We start from the raw sequence: 6,865 nt of genomic DNA, 5'->3' as shown, positions 1-6,865 counted from the left end.
TTCACTGAAACTTCCCTTTACTTTCCTAACAAGGGAATCCTTTCTTCTCCTCCCTGAATGGGAAGGAGCTGAGATCAGTGAGGGAAGTTTTGAGTCTATAGAACCTTGATCCTACTCTGCTGGCTCTTGCCCCTGCTGATTCTGTGAGCGCAGGCCGCAGGAATCCAAATGCTCCAATAACCCTGTATTTTCACTGCCTTTTTCCGAGTCATCATTTCACAGTTGGCTCTCTGGATCGGAATGCTTCCTCACATCTATAAAGATAACTTCTCTTCACATCTGCATAAGAATCTCATACATCTTTGGCAGCCTTGAGTATTTATTATCTCATTTGACCCTTATCCCTATCTTGTATAATTACAATAATGATGATGAAAATTATTTAATGCTTAATCAGTTCTAGGCAGTGTCCTCGAAGTTTCGCACTGCCCAATTCAATTCTCCCAAAGCTTATCATGGAGAGATTTTATTTTATTTTTAAACTTTTTATTTTATATTGGGGTATAACTATTAACAATGTCGTGATAGACTCAGATGAACAGTGAAGGGTACTCAGCCATACATCCATGTATCCATTCTCCTCTAAACTCCTCTCCTCTCCAGGCTGCTACATTGAGTAGAGCTGCATGTGCTATTACAGTGGTTCATTGATGGTTATTCATTTTAAATATAACAGTGTGTACATGTTCATATTACTCCCATTTTTCAGAGATAAAAACTGAAATTTAAATATCCCTTAGTCAGAAGCATCAAGCTTTTCAAGGTCATGCTACTTTTGGTTATAGGACTGTGAAGGGTGCATTCTGAACTGAAGGCAATTGAGAAGAAGCTGACACAAGAAAAGCTCCCTGCCTTTCCCCTATTTGCCTAAAAGTAGGTCATACATTTGTAAAGGTGTTCCCACTCCACCACAAAGCACAGAGGTTAATCAACAGGGATAATTCTAGACCCTTATCAGCCCAGAGACAGCACCAGAGGAATACAGATCATAAACTTTGCTAAAACCAGCCCTTACCTACCATTAGTTTCCCCATATGTTTGCTTTTCCACAATTTGCCACCTCTAGAAGCTCAAAATCCTTTTTCTTTTATCGTGTCACTTCTCTTAAAATCGATTGTTTTTTGCTAAGGTGCTATATAAGCAAAAGTTCTAACTAGCCCCTTTGAGTTACTCATCTCTAGGTATTCTCACGTGAATGGGTGATGCACGTGTTGATAAACTTCTGCTTCTTTTTCTCTTGTTAATCTGTCTTTTTCAGTCTAGTTTATAGGGCCCCAGCAATGAAACTAAGATGGGTAGAGGGAAACGTTTTTCTTTCCTCTCCAACAGCCGGTACCGAAGATCAGGTACCCCAACTAATGATCTTGTACTTGTTATATTACACCAGGTTGCTACAAATATATTCTAGAACAGCACTTCTCTTTTCAAAACTTCTTGTGCACAGACTCACTTGGTCATCCTGTTAAAATGCAGATACCTACTGTTTCAGTAGGTCTGGGGTAAGACACAGAAATTTGCATTTCTGACAAGCTCCTGGGTGATGCTGATACTGCACATCCAGGGACTATGTTTTGAGTAGAAAGGTATTTGGAGATTGGATGTATGGATCCAGTCGTCAGTCCCCTTTTTGAGATAAAACCACTTTCAAAAGAGGATTTTTGTTACCTGATCCTCATCTAGCTTGCTCTGACAGCCAGGGAAACAATGGCTTTGAATGAGCAGCTGAGCTGGCTGTGTGAAAGGAAAAGAGCAATTACTGAAGAATCTAAGAGAATCTGTACTATGGGGCATCAGATCCTCTGCTCTGGAGCTGGGGAAGGCATTGGTAATAGAGGAAAGAGCCATGGCCCTTTGTCTCAAAAACAAAACAAAAAAATGTCTTGCTTGATATGAAAGAAGAATGAGGCAGGGGAGATGCACTTTTTATTCCACAGGATGCATTCCCCCCTCCTCAGATTATCAAAACATTGTGTACCTTTTATAAATCATTTGCAAGATACTTAAAATAATGGCACAACTGTTTAACTCACTCAGAAGCTCAAAATCTAGCAGTAACCACTATTTACAATTTTTATGTATTTACAATGAGTTTTTAAGCTAGATGAAGACGTCAATTGGTAGATAAAACAGTTGAGCTCACACTGCATTTTTAGATTTATGTGCTGCAATTGGTTCACAATTTTGTTAGCAGCATCTCCCTGCATTATTAGGGCTTCTTTGTAAACATCATGTTTGATGGTTGCATGATTTCCCATTGTTTGTTCTCATCGTAATTTCCTTAACTATTCTCATATTTCTGTTCTTTCAAAGTTATTTTCAAGTTTTCACTGTTAGGATCAGTGTTGAAATAAATCTTAGTTTACATTTTCTAGGGTTTCCTTATAATCAATTCCTGGGAGTGAAATTACCAGAGCAATGGTTTCAGACATTTTTAAGACTTTGGTTACCTATTGCCAAATTGCCTAACAGAAATGCAGTCTTCTGCCAAGGAAGTTTTACAGGTGCCTTTTTAAAGACATGACCCTGAGTCAGGATGTTGAGCCCATCCTCAGAGCCTCTCTCTTCTGGGAAGTTCACACTGGGTCCCCACCATTTGCTTGCCAATTGTTTTCTCAGACTTTCCTCCCTCTCATTATCACACAAGTGGCGGTGGAGGACCAATTTGGTTCCTAATGCACTTTTACTAATTGCACCGTATGTTACACATTTGGGTCACGGTAACTTTGGATTCTATTTGTGTGTCTTCAGGGAAGGAAATGGAAAGAAGCCAACAGAGGAAGAAACCCGTGATGAGGGAAGCCCAGTGCTTGATGCCTGCGGCTGCAGCCTCCATCCCAGTAGGTCACGAGATAGGTAGAAGGGGACAGGGTACCAAGACCCACCCCAGTTTACCTTTTTGGTCCGTTTAATTATCTGGTTAAATGGTTACATTGTGGTTTAGATGAACTGATATTAAATTGTCTGACTTGATTGTGGGTTCTCCTGCACCCCTAAGGTTATGTTTTGTTGTGCTAAGTCATGTGTCTTGGGACACATTTCCTTGTGGAAGATATGAGGATAGCATGCGCTGTATGGGAGGCAGAATTCTATATCACCTGGCAGTATCCTGTATCACCCTGGCATTGCCATTTGGAGCAGAGCCTTGTCTGTATTGAGCATGAGGCAGGGTGTAATACTAAGGCCCCCAGACAGCCCGTGGTCTGCAAGGAAGGACACATGTAGGCACAGTGACATTGACTGTCAACTCAGAGGTGAGTGAGGGAGAGGCATGGGGATAGAGATGAGCTCCAGGTCTGCAGAGTAGGCTCCAAGTGGTGAAAGGAAGATACTGAAGCACAGATCTGATAAGTATACAGTTTGATCTGAGCCTGGCCTCAGATGTAACCCAGTCCCAAGACTGAGCATTAGTTACAAACTGCACCTGTCCTCAGGCTCACTAAACCCTGACCAATTCTCCGTGTTAATTCAGACTCAGGCACAGCGTTAAGCCGTAACCTGGCAAGTTCCTGAGCCTTAGCCCCAACCTAGAACAATCCTGTTTATCCATTCAAATCATATGTTCTCAGCTTGCAGAGTTCAGGTCATTCTGCAACCTTGAAACCTCTTCACCTTTTCTCATTATTAGTGTGAAGGTAAATAAGATCGGACATGTTCCGGGTCAGTGCAGCCCCTGCACACAGCTATTACCATTTCCTACCCTCACCGCCTCCTGAATCCCTACCCTTTCCCTCACTGTTGGGAGGACAGTAGTCTTCTTTGGATGCAGAGGGGCTTTTACAAGGTTTCCAGTAGTTCTCAAAAGGCTTGCCTCCACTGGTCTCACATGCAGTTTTCTGGGTCTAGTAGCTGGATATCCTGTGTGGGGCCTTCTTGCTCCCTCTTGTCCTCAGCCCACCTGCATGCATCTCCATAGCCTCACTCTTCCTACGCTCCTGTCGTGGAAGTACTCCCAGAGGAGAAGACTCTTGGATGAAATCTTTCCTTCTTTAACTCCTCTTCACACACAAAGCTGTTTCCTTTCAGCTTCAATGTTCTGATTGTAGAAAGGACAGCTGGAGTTTAGAACTGGACGTTCTTTTGTCTCGTCCAAATGCAATGATGTGCCCTATCTTAATTTGGTCTCTCTAATGAATGACTGCAGATGCATAACTCATCAACAGTAGAAATTTATTCTTCACAGTTCTGGAGACTGGGAAGTCCAAGAGCAAGGTACTCGCAGATTTTACCAAATACATTTACAGTATCTGGGGAGGACCCACTTCCTGGTTCATAAACAGCCATCTTCTCATTGTATCTTCACACAGCAGAAGGATCAAGGGAGATCTTTGGGGTTTGTTTTGTAAGAGCATGGATTCAATTTATGAGGGTCCCACCCTTATGACTTAATTACCTCCAAAAGACTCCAACTCCTAATACCAACATATTGTGGATTAGGAGTTCAACACATTAATTCCGGGGACAGAAACATTCAGTCTGTAACATTCTCAATTGATGCTGGACAGAGTTCTGTATCCCCAGTCTGGGACAGAATGTAGGTAGAGGTTGCCACCTGCTAATGACTCCAAATGATCATTTCTGACTCATTTATGATTGAGCTATCACTAAGCCTCTAATGGTATATGAGGGCCTGTGGCATCATCTACCTGGCTTCCTCCTCCAAAGGTAATTGCCTGGGTTTTCTGAACATTTTTGCTCAGAATGATGTCTGCCATTCTGACACATTCCTACTGTGGATCACCCCCCAGAGTACAGAGGCATTGTCCAATAACTCAAAGGTGACCTTGAATTCTGAATAAGCTCTCAGTCATCATGTCTCATTGGAACTGGGTCTGAAACAACTGTTCAATTCTCTCAGAGACTCAAGGGACAGATATTTGTGTATTCTTTTCTTTGCTGAGAATTAGTCCAGTAGAAGCCACCAACATGGAGCTGTTTCTCTTTTCTTTTTTTTTTTTTTAGCAATAGCCCCACCCAGATTTCTGGAGATCAGCCATTGGGAGGCAGGGGTTGTTGCCTTTCTTAAAGAAATAAATGGAAAGATCATTTCACTTAATCTTGAATGCAGGTTTTTAACAGTGTGATTATCCCTGTTTGCCTGGTGTAGAAATTGAAACTTGGAGATATTAAGGAAACTGCAAGCTCATCCAGTTACTGACCCAAGTGAGACTGGAAGGGACCATTTCAGCGTTCAAATGATCATGCTTCAGCATAGAGAAAACCACAAAGAAGTTTTGTGGAGCACAAGAGTGAACTTCGATTTGTCTGTTTTATGTGATACATTTTAACTGGATCTTCTCCTCTTGTTCCTGCTGAGATGTCTAGAACTTGAGAGTAAGAGGAAATCTCACAGAACCCTAGGCCAGCATCTGTGCTTCATAGCATGGGTCAGGCTGCTTCAGTGACAAGCAGATTACCAGCAGGAGGGATTTTCCAGGCCAGAGGTGATGTGACAGAAGAAAGATAGAAAGAAAAAAGCACAAGTTTTATGATAAACCATAGATTTTTTTTTATTTGAAATACAACTTTATTCTGATTCTAAATGAAAAGGAATGGGAATGACAGTAACAAACAAGATTCCACCTCTCAATATTGTCATGTGACTATAGCAGTCTTATATTTGAAACTCAAGGAGGAAACAACTGTGTTCCAAAACACCAAAATATGCAGGTCCAAAAAATGAAGGTTTTTTTTTTCTAAACTGCCACATTCACTCCAAAGCCCATCCATCTCCTTCAGCATCCAAAGATTAAGCACATGTTCTGCTTAGCTATATAATAAAGTGGCAAACACGCTGCACTATGGACATCACAGGACAGTTACCTATAAAACCAGACTTCCGACGCTGGGCCCCGGCTTCACTTTCTCACAGGTCATCATCTTCATCCGGGAGAGAAGTTGTCTGAGCAACCTCTAACTCGTGCTCATACTGTACTGCCAAGGCTGGGTCCATGACCACCTCTGGTGGGGCAAGAGCAGGCATGGCGACAAACTCCAAGTTAGGGTCTCCAATCAATTTTCTAGCGAGCCAGAGGAAGGGCTTTTCAAAGTTGTAGTTACTTTTGGCAGAAATGTCATAGTACTGTAGATTCTTCTTTCGGTGGAAGACAATTGACTTTGCCTTAACCTTTCTGTTCTTAATATCCACTTTGTTGCCACACAACACAATTGGGATGTTCTCACACACTCGTACCGGATCTCTATGCCAGTTAGGCACATTCTTGTAAGTAACTCTTGATGTTACATCAAACATTATAATGGCGCACTGAGCTTGTATATAATAACTGAGCCATCTCTCAGTTCACCAAATTTCTCCTGACCAGCTGTATCCCATACATTGAATAGGTCCTCTGTTGGTATGGAACACAAGAGGATGAACCTCAACACCCAAGGTAGCTACATACTTCTTCTCAAATTCACCAGTCAGATGACGCTTCACGAATGTAGTTTTTCCAGTACCACCATCACCAACCAAAACAAGTTTGAACTGAACTTGGGGTTCTCCTTGAGCAGCCATTGCGATGTTACTTCCAGAACCGTCTCCGCGCCCGTCTGACTGAGGGCTCCATAGATATGTTTTGTGGCATCTTTCAAACTTTTTTGTTTCCTTACTTGTAAAATGGGTATATATTAATACCTGCCATCCTGGGCCATGGAAAGAATGAAATGAAAATGCATTTCTGAAATATCTGTCACTGTGCCATACAAGTTTAAAGAAAAAGATAAAAAAAGTTTCAACTTGTGACTCTAAACTCTAAAAAGGCCCGTTATACAGAGTGAAGTAAGCCAGAAAGATAATACTAACACATATATATGGAATTTAGAAAGATGGTAATGATAACCCTATATGCACTTTGCACAACAGAAA

At 41.7% G+C, this 6,865-nt stretch overlaps 1 pseudogene; it reads right to left on the bottom strand.

The window, feature by feature from the left end:
• Positions 1-5,863: 5,863 nt before the first annotated feature.
• Positions 5,864-6,564, bottom strand: LOC136158153 (GTP-binding nuclear protein Ran-like; annotated as a pseudogene).
• Between the last annotated feature and the right edge of the window lie 301 nt (positions 6,565-6,865).

This window comes from Muntiacus reevesi, chromosome 2 (genome assembly GCF_963930625.1).
Source record: "Muntiacus reevesi chromosome 2, mMunRee1.1, whole genome shotgun sequence".
NCBI classification, from domain to species: domain Eukaryota; kingdom Metazoa; phylum Chordata; class Mammalia; order Artiodactyla; family Cervidae; genus Muntiacus; species Muntiacus reevesi.
This window is presented reverse-complemented; position numbering and strand designations above follow the sequence as displayed.